Raw genomic sequence first — 16,973 nt, 5'->3', positions numbered from 1 at the left:
TCGAGACACATTCCTAGATCAGACATTCAAGCGTAATATTAACGACACTAAATCTACGTAGGGTCATAGGAGACGTGGTGATCACTGACTTTGAAAGGTACAGACGACGAGATCCCCCACCCAACTCTGTACCGGAGTTGATTGGGGATTGGTCAGAGTACATAATCTCAGTTCACAAACAAACATCCAAACGTATCGCAAGAACAGAAGAGACTCCTGCAGTTGACTGGCACCTGCTCCACCTGTAGGAATGCAGGCGCCGTATGCTGAAAAGATGGAAAAACCAGCGACTCTACCAGAACTTTATCCGCAGAATCGCTGCTTTAGGAGAGGAGGCAAATCAATACGCTAACAAAATTGCAACTGAGGGATGGATGCAGTTATGCAGTTCACTACAGGACACTCTCATCACTGCAAAAACTTTGGCCATCCTAAGGATCATGCTTGACCCAGCATAATCAAAATCAGCCACGAACAGAACACTACAACGAAAAATGCATGATTTTCTGGGCACAGAGGAAGAGTTATTACAAGCACCTAAATACAGATACATAGGAGATAATACCGATAGTTGCAATATTGAAATGCAGTACACTGGTGCGAAAAACGAGAGACTCGATGCCCAATCACCAAGGAAAAGGTCTTTGCGGCTGCCCAAGCAGCCAAAAGAAATTCTGCCCCTGGTTCAGATCAAATCACAAATGCAGTGATAAGGAACCTCAGCGATAAGGCCATAGAGGCACCGACTAACCATTTTATAGAAAACTATTGATTTAAAGGGAAGGTACCCAAGGAATGGAAAGTAGCCAAATTATTACGATACCCAAACTTGGAAAAAAGCGATCCCTGCATGCACTCAGGCCCATATTTTTGACATCATCTATGGGAAAGCTTTTTGAAAAGGTTATTCTTAATCGGTTCCAAAACTTCATAGAAGACAATGGCCTTTTCTTTCCAGCCACTATGCTGGGTTTCCGCAATGGCCACTCCACTCAAGACGCATTTCTCCTATTGCAAGAGGAAGCTTTGAGCTTTATAGCTACAGGAGGAGAACATCGAATACTAGCCCTTGATTTAAAAGGGGCATTCGACAATGTCTCGCATAAGGCCAGTCTAACAGAAATAAACAACATCGGATGTGGGGCAAACACTTACAATTACATCAAGGCATTTCTCACAGAAAGGCGGGCTTCGATAAGCGTAGCACAAGTCACATCAGATGCTTTTGAGATGCCATACAGAGGTACCCCTCAAAGAGCCATCCTCTTTGCCCTGCACTTTATTATGGCCATGTTAGGACTCACGCGAGCTCTGGATCAAGTTCCGCACTTAGGATACACTCTCTATGCGCATGTTACCACCCTATGGGCAACGCGTGGATCTCTGGCTAACATAGAGCAAACACTTCAACAGGCTGCAACACTAGTTGAAAACTTTGCGAAGGCAAAGGGCTCAGCTGTGCCCCAGAAAAATATGAAATTATCAGGGTACATGGAAAAACATACAACAGTAACGGAAGCATCGACATACGCATTGAAGGTGTGAAAGTACGCAAGGTAACCGTCGCAAGTATTCTGAGTTAGTGAGTTCATAGTAATGGACGAGCGAACCATACAATAAACATAGTAAAATCAGCCATGAAAAAAGTTGCACGAATGATCCATGGAATAAGATACCACAAACAGGGAATGAAGGAAGGAGACACAATTAGATTAGTACAGGCACTTGTACTGTGTAAGGTTACATATAGTCTTCATTTCCACGCGTTAAACAAATCAGAAGAAGAAACCATCGAGCGTGTAATTAGAGGTGCCTACAAAGTGGCCATAGGGCTACCGGTAAGCACACCAACTCAAAAACTTTTGGACCTCGGTATATGTGATACATACACTGAGCTAAAGACAGCGGTACTGACTGCACAGAGAAATTGTCTAAGCCAAACGAAAGCGGGGAGAGAGATACTTGCTAAGGTGGGCTTTCCGCCATACCCCCCAAACCTGGACGAGGTTCATGTAGAAATCCCGGATCCCGTCCGCAGCAACATCTCGATCTCACCGCTTCCCAAGAACATGGACGTAAAAAAAACAGAAAGCGCAGAGAGGAGAGAGTGCGATGGCTCAGAAAAATAATAAAAAACAAATCAAACGTTTTGTGTGTGGACGCTTCGAGGTACAATTTTAAATGATCAGTTGCATCAGCACTTAGCAACGACAACTGCATGATGACATGTGCAACGCTGTGCACGTCCTCAATCGACAAGGCGGAATGCTTTGCCATTGCCCTTGCAATCAAAGCGCAGGAACTAAGAGATGAACCACAGGCAACTATCATTTCCGACTCGCAGGAAGCGTGCCGTTTCTTTTTAAGAGGCAGCCTTCCAATAAAAATAAGCAAATTCTTAGGCGGGAGATTAACAAACAAATACAAGCAGATCTGGTGCCAGGACACGCAGGCCTGGAGGGGAACGAAAGTTCCGACGCTTGTGCACGAGGGCTCACGAACCGAGCAGAGCTTCGACAGCACATGCAATCCTTTAAAACACTCCAGGAGGAAGCTATCGAGGAGGATAATGACCCATCCAGAATGTCCCCTCGCGAAATTGTTGCTAACTAGCGAGGCATGCGACAAAAATATAGCGCTCCCCACAAATCATTAGAAGGGGAGGACGCGATTTACCTCCGCCGAATTCAAACGGGAGTCTTTCCCAATCTTCAAAGATTACACAAAATTTCTCCAACGCTGTATGGGCATGCGTGTCCGTGGTGTAACGGCTCGCCATTGCTCTACCACATTTCGTGTGGATGCCTAAAACGACCACCAAATTTAGTTACCGTTTTAGGTCAGTACAAGCCTTGTACTACTTTCGAGCAATGGGAGGCACAGCTCACCAGCTCTGACCCAGAAGTGGAGCTTGCACTTACTGCATCACGTCAGGCAGGCGGCAGCAGCCAGTGGATCCCTGGACTTGGTGCCCCACCCATCAAGCTCATGACCCCTGTCCCAAACCCTTGCAAATAAAGTTTTTCCTTCCTTCCTTCCTAGCTGTTCGTTTCTCCGTGTCTCGCGCATCGTGCGCTATGCAGCTCGCTTCTTTTTCGGCGTGGCTAGCTGGCGAAATCTAGCTTGGCGCAACACGTCCTTACAACTAGGCCTTTTGCGAACACATGCAGAGCATAGCACAGCCGTGTACAGTATATGGTAGCAAGGACATGGGGGAGGAAAGTGGGCGTGAGGAGAAGATATGATATGCTGTGTGGAGCATTCTATATTTCACGGCTAGTTTTAAACTAACTACTCGCTATACCGTTGACGTGATGTGATGCTTGGTGCGCTCTTACACTGCTGCCACGCCATATTACATGTGCTAACATGATTCCTCGCCCTACATGACGCCCTAGCAATGTGTTGTTTTCCAAAACAGTTTCAAGCTGGGGCGCGGCTGTATGTCGAATGAGAAGCGTAATGTCGCACCTGGCGAGACCCTTAGAGTGATCTAGAATACTCCTGAGCTCTGTAGATTCATTTGTCAGTTACGTGCCTGGACTCGCTCCTCTACATTTTCCGTGGATGAGTCCTTACTTAGACCACAGGCAATTTGTTGACATTCTGCGCAAAGTTTGGTGCAATCGCTCACCAGTGAAATGGCCGTTAGGTTTCCTCTCGAACGCCACCTACAGTGTGTTCGCCCAGTTATTCAGAAAAAAATTGCCTCACAAAGTTACTGAAGCGACATCTGAAGTAGAGTGCCTTGAGTATTCATTGCGCCGGATAATATGGCTAACCACTAAATGGCTCCTACAAAGAAAAACTCACTCGTATTTCTACACCATTGAAGTTTTACGAAAAAAACCCGAACCTGGTTTTTTAATTATATGCTATTGTTGCATTATTTGCTGGAAAATCGTCGTACAAGTGTTGTTATTAACGACTACTAATCTCTTTTGCTATTTCTGTTCTTGTGTGTGAAAACGCAGGGAAAATGAAATCGTGTGCTTTGGCTGGTGGTATCTGTAAAAAGCATTGCCAACTGGAAAATACTCAAGCACACTGCCCTGGACGCTTGAAGTGCTGTGTGTATGTAGATCGCTGAGGAGCTCTCTCACGGAAAATAAGCTTGCTGATCTTAACCATTGTTTTCTAAACTACTTCACAGAGGCGACTTTTTCCCTGTGATGAGCAAGAATATCGGCTGTACAGAATGAGCAAATTGTAATGTCGGTGCGTCACTGTCTATAGGTTCGTTGTTCAAAACAGTCTCGGATAAATAAAGAATCTATCTGGAGAACACGTTTTTGTTTGCTAAAGTGTATTGTAATATCACTTACTTTACATGTATGTTGAATTGAATGCCAAATTTGTGGCTACAATCGATGGAATGATATTTTCCAAGTGAACAACACACTGTACTGGTCCAAAAAAAACGTGTGAATTTTGAACTAAACCGTGCGAGGCTTGATTAGGTGGAGCTGGATGGTTCGGATGTTAAACCTGGAGTCTCGTAGGTTCTTTGTCTAGGCCATAGAGTTTCAAAAAATAATACCCAGAGTGGAATCTGGCGGTAGTGTCTACGTGGGCTCCTTCATTGGCGCGTGTACACCCATGGGAATGTTGGGAAGTACAGGCTTCGTATTTGTTGTAGATGGATTACGTTCTTGAGATTCATGACGCTTGTTTGCTGAATGTAAAACAAATGGATATAAAGTGTTTTTATTTGAAAATTGCTTCTTTCTTTTGTTTGTAATTCTTATTGCAATATGTTTCTATGACCGTGAGGCAGAAGTGAAACCTGGACAAATCTAGCCACAAGGGTATGCATTGCTCTGTCATTGCGTTCTAAACTTAGCGTCAAGATATAATGAAATATTTTTTACAACATTGGAAAACAAACATACTTGTTTTGTCCTTAAAAGTACGCATCATCTATTTATGAAAGTAACAGTACAGTATCAAGTGACAAACACATAACGTTTTGTGTCTCCTGCGATGCCAAGTGCGTCCGTCCAAGTGGTCGGCTGGGACTCTGCTCCAAACGTACTTCTCGTTTTGTTGTGATGTCAAGTCAAAGGAGCGTGACGGTGCGTCTACTTTGGTTCACCTTCGTTTTGCAGTCGTTTAGAATAAGCTTAGACACGACGCGCTTGGAAAAAAGCATGACCTCAAAGGATTATCCTGGACTAGCATGAAACACTACATCTATGCGCAGTGGGGAGTGGACGACGCTTCGTGGTAACTGCCAACTACGACTCGTAAAGCTTCAACGTTGCAGCAAATCAAGAGACCTAGTTTTCTTTAGCCTCTTCAAACAACAAAGGCACTGCTTCAGCGTCTTTCACCGCACCCCACTACCCGCGCTGTGCGAAGAACGAAACTGAAACTGCAGAAAAAGACCTCTAGACAGTTCACTACATAACACTAATTAATCCGAAACCTGTACTTCCCAAAATTCCCATTGTGGTACACGATCGCAGCGCCAGATTCCTCTTTAGATATTATTGTATGAATTTCTACGGGCTAGGGACTTAGTGCGATTCCTTAACAAGGTAATGCTTTAACAAGGTAACGGCAGGTTGTTTCTAGGTAGGGGCTGGCTAGAGAGCAGCGAGACGAGCGGACGCCTCCACATTGGCTCCACGTTTCGACTTTGATTTCATCAGACAATTGTGGATAGTCATTCTGGATTACCTAGCTGTCATCTTCGGCATGCTCTGGGGCACAACCGGCCAACACGTTTGGCCTGGTAGACCCCAATTTCTTTCTCTTTGGGAACATCGTTCCAATCTCAACCGCTAAGCCTCATGTGAATTAGTAAATGGTGAAGAAGAAAATGCATAGTTGGCAAGCAACATCGCCACCGCTTGGGTACTGGGTTGTGGACTTTGCTCGCTCACCTTGTGATGATCGTCGCCGGCATCTGCTTCACCGTTGATCTGTCCCAATCGTGTTTTCATTGTAGGCCCACCGTTGCAAGACATGCCAATAAACCCCCTTTCACGGGGTTTATTTGCAGAGCAGAACGCAGAAGGCGAAGCAGCCAGCAGCGTCTGGCCAAGTGCAGCAAGCACGAGCTTATGCTAATGGGGATGCCCTTGAGGAACAGAGAAATACCGCTGAGGCCCCTCTTGTTCACTACATAAGTAATAAAATTTTCTGCGTGTGAGTGACAATCAAGCCCAGACTGTCTGCGTGCAAGCAGGTGTTCTAGCACACAACCACGTGTCCGTTTAAGGTGGCGGTTCTACTCCCTTCACCTCGCCGATAGTTCGAAAGACGACACCTGACGACGCCAATTATCCACGCTTGCAGAAAGCGAGGAATTTGCTCACGCAAGTATGGTCAGCGCCGCCTCGCGCATGTCTTGTATGTCGTGCGAAGTGGCGGATATCAGCTGATGAAAACCAAGGAGGACAAACGCAGACGGCGTCTTTCACTTACTATCCGCCAAATGTGGCCGTTGTTTCAGCAACGCGACAAAAGGCATCCCAGTGACAGCTGGCAGACTAAAACCGGCGTCATTTCACTGAAGTGTAAACCCACGCGCGTACGCACGCACTTACACAAACACACACTCTCTCTGTCTCTCTGACTCACTCATGTCCATGAAATAACAATCTAACATGACATCAACCAAACATTTTCAGGCGTATGAGTGCACTGGCATCGCCGCTAACCTTCTTTTTATTGTAGCGACCTTGGCACTGGCTTGATTTAGCGTCGCGCGAGTGCGTCATTTTTTTCTTGTCACGCAAAACTGCTCCACCTGAGCCAATGTAGCATACGCTACAAAAAAATTGCCCGCAGCTTCCCTCGGGGGAACACTGAGGAGGATGCGGACCATATAATTGGTTAACGGGGTGTTAAAGTGCGACTTACTTGGGTCGATGGCTAAATTGGCTAACGTGGTTGTGAAATGGGGTGTTAAATTGCGACTTACTTGGGTCGATGGCTTAATTGGTTAACGTGGTTGTAGGAGGGGGTGTTAAATGAGTGAACACGTAAACACGTATGCGAAAGGGCGGCGCTGGTCGAAGGGACGTCGATCATTGTGTTTGTGGATTCGTTGGAATTCATTTCACCGCGACCTTGGACGTCGACGCGCCGTACAAACCAACCGACGAACGGCAACTGAGCGAGCGAGCGCCGACCTTGAGTATATATACAGCACGACGGCGCATGCACTGTCAGCTGTTGAATGTTCTCGAAGCGCGACGCCACATGCGCGTCCACTGGAGAATCAGGAGAATTGTAGATGTCGAACGCGGTGTGTAGAGGAGGAAGGGTGCACAGATGGTGGAGGAGTGAAGCGCGCGCGGTGTGTAGAGGAGGAAGGGATGCACAGATGGTGGAAGAGTGGGCGACGGCGCGACGGCGCATGCGCGCGCGTCAGCTGTCGAATGTTCGAGAAGCGGTGCGGACGGCGCAGACGGCGCACTACAAGGCACGAGTATAAGATGCTCCGCATCTAAAACAGCCAGGCACATTTCAGCGCGAGATGACCTGAAGATTCTGAGGTTATTCGCAAAATTTCACCCTCTCCTACTTCAATGAAAGGGTTACCTAAATAAAGTGCCCCTTGTTGGTGATCAGTTGAACAGATGATTTACACTAATATAGAGGAGTTAAATCTCCTAAAGCCCGTGGTTTTTCTAAAACGTTTTAAGAGATTTACGTGGACCGCCTAGTATATGAGATGACGCAGGAAAATTCATTTGTTGGGTCACGCTGTTTCCCGTCTTGCTTTCACCATCTTTGTGCTACTGCCTAAATCATGGTAAATAAAGGCCCCACGAAGTGTTTGCTTTAGGAAATTCTTCATTTTTGCCGAGAGCAGCTTTCCAAATGACACGTATAGACACGAACGCACAGATTATCGAGTATCAGCACTACGGGCGTTCGTCAAGGGGACGGTCTCTGAACAAACGCTGAGAATACTGCAAGGCAAGAACATAACACATCATCTTCTGAGTTGGTTCCCAGCTCACCTTGGGCAAATCAACGATTCCCCTCCCAATCTCAATGAAGCAGCAAAGGAGGAGGCGCGAGAACTCTCCAACCGCACCTCGCCTGGGATGCGTTCTACCGGTGAAGGGAATAACCGGAAAGTTTTACAACATATAACGAGCTCACTAAACATTTCTACCTGTCTAGAAGGATTTTCTCTCCACCTCACGAAAATCTAACCCGGCCCCAAGCACTTACATTAAGGCTTTTGCAAACGCGGATGTACCCTACTTTGAAAATGTTACACATCATGTACCCTGACCTATAGTATTTTTTGTCCACATTGTGGGGAAATAGCTTCATTAGAACACATGCTCTGGCAGTGCACCGAATTCGCTCACTTATCAAACATCACCTCTGCCAGATGGGAGGCGGCAATCCGCAGCTCGTCCTTGGCAGATCAGCTCTGGGCTGTCCACCAAGCCCGCGAGGTGGCTGAGGAGCTTGGCATCTCAGTCTCCACGTGGTGCCCGCAGCACAGTGATCTGTGTTTTGGAGGACCAAATAAAAGTTTATCCAATCCAATTCAGCAATATCTAGCTCAGCGTCCCTCTTAGTGCTAGGCGGGAAAAAGGGGGGTTATGCATATTTGATAATCATAAGAGTATATGACAGCCCCTACATAAGACTCATACATCTGAGCCCAAGGTCATGTGTTCTACGATTGTCTTTTCCTATGCTACGTTTCCTACATCAAGTGCAACGCTGTGAAGGCAAGCGAGAATTCTTGAAATGAATGTGTTCACACTAAGAAATAGTAGGATTATTTTTGCATCGCAGACATGTTGATGATTTAATTTCTTTTTTCTGTTTTTATGCCTCGCTGACAAAAAATTATGATGTTCCACATACAGTGGCAATCGATCATATGCGAGGCACGAATGAGGAATGTTGATATGCCACTTTAAAATCAGCCCAACGTTACGAGGTAAAGCTAAATGATGCCATACATGACTTCTGTGTCATAATTATCATGTTTTGATGTGTGGAATACCTTTTTATTCTATTCAAGTTCCGTGAAACCAAATTAAGCATATTTGGAGCTAGCAAAACGGCCGTGAGCACGCTAACAGCGTTGTATGTTGTCATGTTTTTACGTAACACGCGTGTCAGAATTATCATGTTTGCACCAGTCATAAATTTTGTCATCCATTAACGTCACGTAACACCAAATTTGGTATATGTGGAGCTAGCAAAATTGCCGCGAGCGCATCTTGAAGGGTCAATTGTACTCCAATGTAGTGTTGACGCGCGCACACGCAGGGCACAGCAACGCTACGTTAGCAAAACGCGAGCATTCACTCGGTATTCGGACGCCAGGCGCGGCAAGCGTTCGTCAGCGCGGCCCGACGGCTACCGGAGCTAATTGCGACATTCTGCATTTTAAGTGTGAATACATTTTATAAGCGACCCCAAACCATCCACCGCCGTCGGCGGCGTCCGGAGTCTTCTCTCTATCTTTAAAAAAAAGAGGACTTGGCGGGCCGCAGTGCGCTGCTCTACGGAATAAGCCACGGACGCGACGCTGATATCGGTGTCAGTAACGCGCCTTATATCTTTAACGCCGCTGCGCGCGTCCCCCTCCCCCTTCGCTTGCTCCTCCGCTCTCCTCGCTCGCTGCAGCTGCGCGCGCACCCCTCTCTCTGGCGCGCCCGTCTTCTCTCTCAGTCTCCCGTCGAGAGCGGGTCGTGCGATGGATGTCCCGGGGGCAACGCTACCATCAACAACGAATGCGGTACGACCGAATGCCAGCACTGCACCCGTCGTTGGAGGTGACGGTACCGCGGTGATTCGCCGACGTTGGAAGACAAGGCGGCGCTGCGAAGGGCTCATGAGACCGAGTGTAAGCGGGCGAAGCGTGCAGCGAATGCCGAACTGCGTGCTCGCGAGGCCGAGTGCAAGCGGGCGAAGCGTGCAGCGGATGCCGAAATGCGCGCTCGCTAGGCCGAGGACAAGCGGGCGAAGCGTGCAAAGGATGCCGAACTTCGTGCTCGCGAGGCCGAGGACAAGTGGGCGAAGCGTGCAGCGGATGGTGAACTGCGCGATCGCGAGGCCGAGGACAAACGGGCGAAGCGTGCAGCGGATGCCGAACTGCGCGCTCGCTAGGCCGAGGACAAGTGGGCAAGCGTGCAGAGGGTGCCGAACTGCGTGCTCGCGAGGCCGAGTGCAAGCGGGCGAAGCGTGCAGCGGATGGTGAACTGCGCGATCGCGAGGCCGAGGACAAACGGGCGAAGCGTGCAGCGGATGCCGAACTGCGCGCTCGCTAGGCCGAGGACAAGTGGGCAAGCGTGCAGAGGGTGCCGAACTGCGTGCTCGCGAGGCCGAGTGCAAGCGGGCGAAGCGTGCAGCGCATGCCGAACTGCGCGCTCGCTAGGCCGAGGACAAGCGGGCGAAGCGTGCAGAGGATGCCAAACTTCGCGCTCGCGAGGCCGAGGACAAGCGGGCGAAGCGTGCAGCGGATGGTGAACTGCGCGCTCGCTAGGCCGAGGGCAAGCGGGCAAGCGTGCAGAGGATGCCGAACTTCGCGCTCACGAGGCCCAGGACAAGCGGGCGAAGCGTGCAGCGGATGGTGAACTGCGCGCTCGCTAGGCCGAGGACAGGCGGGCAAGCGTGCAGAGGATGCCGAACTTCGCGCTCACGAGGCCCAGGACAAGCGGGCGAAGCGTGCAGCGGATGGTGAACTGCGCGCTCGCGAGGCCGAGATGAGGCGTCAGCATCGAGCCGCGAACGCGGCCCAAGAAGCGGAACGACAACGCAAGCGTCAGGCGGAGAAGGGCGATGAACGCCGGCGTCCAGACGCCGCTCGCAATCGTCAACGGTGAGTGGACGTTCCCGAAGCCGTTCGAGCCAGTAACCGTGCCGCGCGGGAGATGGTGCGAGCCCTGGACTTTGCTCGTCCGGACTCGCGTTTCAAACGCGACTTTGTGGATCGCAGTTTTGATCACAGCTGCGCCGTGTGTGACCAGCTGTGGTTCTATAACAACCTGAGTTGCATTTACGGCATGAGGAATGAGACCAACAAGTTGAACGCGTGGCGGGTTCTTTGGAACGAGTTCAGAAGACGGTCGGGCGAACACCGATGCGACGACATGGATGCGCAAGACCCGCGGCTGGCTCCCTTTGGTGCGTTCTGGGTGTGTGCGTCTTGCTGAGAGTCCTTGCTGGCCGGGCGGGTTCCGCCGTTGAGCAATATATTAGTGCGAATTAATAAATACCCCTCATAGCATCACCCCGTGCATTTGGACTTAGCCATGTTCACCCTCGGGGAAATGCTTGGGAGTTTTTTATCCATGATTTACCTACAAGGATTAGGGCCAAATTAGGGGGACGTGGACATGGCTTCAACCTCTCTCTAGTCAAACAAGGAAAACCTATTGATCAGGCACTATTAGCATTATAGTACGCAGATGATATAGTGCTAATGGCCGAGAACGAGGAAGATTGGCAGAGATTGATGGACATCTGCGGTAATGAGGAGATAGTTTAGATTTTAGATTCAGTAAGAAAAAATCAGCAGTGATGATTTTTAATGATAATGAAGGTAGTGAGATTAGAATACAGGAAGTCACGCTAGAGATAACAGATAAATACAAATATCTGGGCGTATGGATAAGCAATGGAACCGAGTACCTAAGGGAACACGAAATATACGTGACGACTAAAGGTAACAGGAATGCAGCAGTGATGAAAAATAGGGCACTGTAGAATTCAAATAGGTATGATGTTGTGAGAGGAATATGAAAAGGGGTCATGGTTCGTGGGCTGACGTTCGGCAATGCGGTTTTGTGCATGAGATCAGAAGTTCAAGCTAGATTAGAAATTAAGCAACGTGGAATAGGTAGGCTTGCGTTAGGAGCTAACGGGAATACACCAAATTAGGCAGTGCAAGGTGATATGGGATGGACATCATTTGAGGGCAGGCAAGCTGGCACCAAGATAAAAGTTGAGAAGCGATTGAGAGAAATGGGGGAGGAGCGTTAGGCTAGGAAGGTTTTCAGCAACTTGTAAATGAAGAATGTCGATACGAAATGGAGGATGCGAACCAGGAAATGGACTGGTAAATACATAGAAAACAGCAGGTGGCCAAAACAAAACGAACCGTCGGTTAAGAAGAAAGTGAAGGAAACAGAGACCGACATGTAGAGAATCGACATGATTAACAAGTCCGCACTATAGATCTATCGAACCTTTAAGCAGGAAATTGCCAAAGAAAGGATCTATGATAATACCGGTGGTAGTTCTCTACTGTTTGAAGCCAGGACAGGAGTATTGTGAACCAAGCCATATCGGGCCAAATACAAAGGAGTAGACAGAGTATGCAGAGCGTGTGGAGACGAAGAATAAACTGCCGAATACTTGATAGTGTTCTGTAAAGGGCTTCACCCTATAGTTCAGGATGATGGCGCAGAGTTTTTCAAAGCACTGGGGTTTAGGGACAGGGAGGGCACAATAGACTTTAAGGGGGTAGACTTAACTAGAAGGATGTTATCTGTTTGGTGGCTAAAGTCAAGGCACGAGTGAAAATTAAACCCTGCAATGTAAAGTACGAATCCTCAACCTCACTATTTAAAGGGGAAAAAAGATAAATCTAATGGTTATTTCACTAAGTATTACGGCTAGGTGGCGTTAGCCGCCGCACGATCTAAAGGGTACCGCCACATCCATCTATCCATCTATTGTACATTCGAAAATCGCCGATTAAAGTCTACTTTGCTTTTTTCAGTAAATGGCAACTGATCTAGCAGAAAACGATTAAAACTTGGATTGCATTTAAAAAGTTTAAATACGTGCCCAATTTGCGATACAAGTACTCGATCATCTATTCTTAAGAGAGGAATTAGCAAATAACTTCACTTTATGGAGCCACTGGATGTTTAGACCACATATCTTACCCAATGAACACTCTTTAGTGACCCCAGGGTGCTACGTAACTCTCATTGATAATCTTACCGTCGCTGTCGTCGTGTGGCGGACATACACGTGCGGAGAGTTCCCCTTCGAAGGGGAGTCAATGGTTTATAGCAGCAGCCCCTCTCTATCAAGGCATTGCATGGGTCACACTCTAGGCACTATAGTACCGGACAGACTTCACGCAGTGATTATTAGTGGACAAGGGGGGTGGGGTTGCGCCCACCATGTCTCCCTCGTAGGCACGCCTATGCTGAGAGATGTACCTATACTCCGTTTCTTACATCAGGTGCAACGCTGTGAAAGCTATGCAAGATGTTCGGTCAGAAACATGTGTAACCGCGCATCTTGCGCCTAGAATTCATCGTTGTAAACACTCGCGCGAGACGAGCACAAACGCGCCTGCAGAGCGCCGCGAACGGCTACAAGTAAAACATCAAGAAATAAGAACCAAGACAAGCCGTATAATGGGGCGTTTTTATTGCGAAGCATTTCTTAGCGAAATTCGGCGACTTTGAGCGTATCTATCGATCTATCTATCTATCTATCTATCTATCTATCTATCTATCTATCTATCTATCTATCTATCTATCTATCTATCTATCTATCTATCTATCTATCTATCTATCTATCTATCTATCTATCTACAACTTTTAGCTCTCCTGACCGTTTCGATAGTGGTCTCGATACCAAACTTGGTATGACATAACATAACTGTACGAAGAGCAGGTTTGACTAGTCATAACATGAAAATCATGACAAGTATGTCATGAATGTCATGATTTACGATTCCTGGTAGTGCAGCTTTTTGCGGTGATTTTGTTAACGTGGTATGTTGCGAAACTGGTATGGTATGGCATGATTGCATGACGAACAAAAGCAACAGATTCTAACACGAAAATCATGACATGCTTGTCATGTAACAACATTACTACATGCCAGGCTCATTATGCATTCGTGGCCATTTCAATAGCATCACATATGCCAAATTTGGTACTACAGTACATGAATAGATCACGAAGGTAAGTGACTGGTGCACACATGATAATCATGAGGTGCGCGATATGTAACAACATGACTACACGCCACACTAATGATGCGCTGTCGGCCGTTTCGCTATAGCTTCTCTTTTACCAAATTTGGCATTACGGGACGTGACTGGACGACGAAGGTATGATACTGGGGTAAACATGAGATGCGTGTCATGTACAACATGACTAGATGCTACGCTGATGATGCGCTCGCGGCCGTTTTGCTAGCTTCCCATGTACCAAGCTTAGTGCGAACAGAAGACTTAGGTAAATGGCACATCTAAACATCATAACCACAACATGCGTGGCATGTAACAACATGACTACATGCCACTCTGATGATGCGCTCACGGCCGTTTCGCTAGCTCCAAATATGCCAAATTTGGTGTTACGTGGTGCCAATGAATGATGAAGGTATGATTGTGCAAATATGATAATCGTTAGATGCGTGTCATGTTAGAACATGACTAATTGCCACAGTTAAGACGCCAATACAATTGGACGTGACGCAGTGTACCTGCTCGCCGGCGTTCATTTCGTCACGTGACGCCGGCGTTGCAACGCCAGGCGCCGGCCCAGTCATATGCTCACAGGCGCGCGCCGCGCTGCGTTACTTCGTTACATACGTTACGTATGTGCGTTTCAGCACTCCGGCGTCTCTTTATCCCGAAAAGAGAGAGACGCAGTGTTGTGGTAAGGCATCGGCAAAATAAACTCCCAAGCATTTCCCCGAGGGTGAACATGGTTAAGTGCGAATGCACGGGATGATGCTATGAGGGGTATTTATTAATTCGCACTAATATATTGCACAACGGCGGAACCCGCCTGGCCAGCAGGGACTCTCGGCAAGACGCACACACCCGAAACGCACCGAAGGGACCCAGCCGCGGGTCTTGCACATCCATGTCGTCGCATCGGTGTTCGCCCGACCGTCTTCCGAACTCGTTCCAAAGAACCCGAAACGCGTTCAACCTGTTGGTCTCGCTCCTCACGCCGGAAATGCAGCTCAGGTTGTTATCGAACCAAAGCCGGTCACACACGGCGCAGCTGTGACCGAAGCTGTGATCCACAAAGTCGCGTTTGAAACGCGCGTCCGGACGAGCAAAGTCCAGGGCTCGCACCTTCTCCCGCGCGGCACGTTCACTGGCTCGAACGGCTTCGGGTACGTCCACTCGCCGTTGACGATTGCGGGCGGCGTCTTGACGCCGGCCTTTATCGCCCTTCTCCGCCTGACGCTTGCGTTGTCGTTCCGCTTCTTGGGCCGTGTTCGTGGCTTGGTGCTGACGCCTCATCTCGGCCTCGCGAGTGCGCAGTTCACCATCCGCTGCACGCTTCGCCCGCTTGTTCTTGGCCTCGCGAGCGCGAAGTTCGGCATCTTCTGCACGCTTCCTCGACCTCGCGAGCGCGCAGTTCGGCATCCGCTGCACGCTTCGCCCGCTTGCACTCGGCCTCACGAGCACGCAGTTCGGCATCCGCTGCACGCTTCGCCCGCTTACACTCGGTCTCATGATCCCTTCGCAGCGCCGCCTTGTCTTTCAACGTCGGCGAATCACCGCGGTACCGTAAACCTCCAACGACGGGTGCAGTGCTGGCATTCGGTTGTACTGCATTCGTTGTTGATGGTAGCGTTGCCTCCGGGACATCCATCGCACGATCCGCTCTCGACGGGAGACTGAGAGAGAAGGCGGTCGCGCGAGAGAGAGGGGTGCGCGCGCAGCTGCAGCGAGCGAGGAGAGCGGAGGAGCGAGCGAAGGGGGAAGGATACGCGCACAGCAGCGTTAAAGATATAAGGCGCGCTACTGACGCCTATATCAGCGTCACGTCCGTGGCTTATTCGGTAGAGCGTCGCGCTGCGGCCCGCCAAGTCCTCTTTCTTTTAAAGATAAAGAGAAGACTGCGGACGCCGCCGACGGCATTGGATGATTTGGGGTCCCTTATAAAGTGTATTCACTCTTAAAAGGGTTACATTGGGCACTCCCGCCTAAGTCCCCGTTTCACCTCTGTGGGCTTGGATACCTGTTTTTCCCACTTTGTAGCTACCTTGTTACTTTTATACATTTCCTTTAAAAGATTAGTGACTCCATCTTCCACACCCAGTGTGTCTAGTATTCCCCACAAGTCCCCTTGAACCATGCTATCGTACACTCCCTTGATATCCGAAAATGCTAGCCCCAGGGGCATGAGTTCCCTTTCTGCTATTTCGATGCACTGCGTCAGTGAGAACAAATTGTCTTCCAACCTCCTGTGTTTCCGAAACCTAATCTTCAGTTCCCCCAGCACCCCCTCATCCTCTATCTACGCCTGCAGTCTTTCCTTTATAGACCCTTTTCGAAAAAAAAATTACCCGCAGCTTCCCTCGGGGGAACACTGAGGAGGATGCGGAGCGTAACTCACGCTAGCCGAGGGAACTCGACCGGCAATCAACGACTGCTTGCACGTAGCACACACGACGTAGTCGGCATAGTCGGTGCCCTTTCCAAACGTATCGCAAAGAACCGACAACGCTTTGGAGTTGTTCTGAATGTTGCCAATTCGAGTTAAGTTGTTATCGAACCAAAGACGATCACACACCTTGCAGGTGTGGCCGAAGCTTCGGTCGAGGAAGTCGCGCTTGAAGCGAGCGTTGGGCGTGGCATACTGCTTGGCGCGTCACGCCGCTACCTCGGCGCGCTTGCGCTCGCGGGCAGCATCGGGATCAGCCTTTCGTCGCCGACGCTTGCACTCGGCTTCCCGTTGTCGAAAGTCCGGGTCCTCTTGTCGACGCTTACGTTTCAAAGCGGCCGAATCCGGTGCTGCTGCTCGACGCTGACGTCTCTCAGCGGCTTCACGTTCTCTAAGTTGAGCATCTTCCGCTCGACGCCGACGTTTACGTTCGGCGTCGCGAGCTCTTCGCCGCGCAGCCTTGTCTTCGGACGACGACTTGGTTGCGGTTCCGCCAACACTTTGGCCGGCGCTGGTCGAAGGGACGTCGATCATTGCGACCTCGCACGTCGACGCGCCGTACAAACCAACCGACGAGCGGCAACTGAGCGAGCG

The 16,973-nt window shown here is 49.1% G+C and overlaps 1 long non-coding RNA gene across 2 annotated transcripts in view; it reads left to right on the top strand.

The window, feature by feature from the left end:
• LOC142796397 (uncharacterized) overlaps positions 1–4,287 on the top strand; it is a 44,892-nt gene extending 40,605 nt beyond the window's left edge. For both annotated transcript variants that reach the window (XR_012893813.1, XR_012893814.1), the window contains exon 3: positions 3,975–4,287. This is a non-coding gene — a long non-coding RNA (uncharacterized LOC142796397). The remainder of the gene's footprint in view (positions 1–3,974) is intronic.
• The last annotated feature ends 12,686 nt before the right edge of the window (positions 4,288–16,973 follow it).

Source organism: Rhipicephalus microplus, chromosome 2, assembly GCF_043290135.1.
Source record: "Rhipicephalus microplus isolate Deutch F79 chromosome 2, USDA_Rmic, whole genome shotgun sequence".
NCBI lineage: Eukaryota > Metazoa > Arthropoda > Arachnida > Ixodida > Ixodidae > Rhipicephalus > Rhipicephalus microplus.
This window is presented reverse-complemented; position numbering and strand designations above follow the sequence as displayed.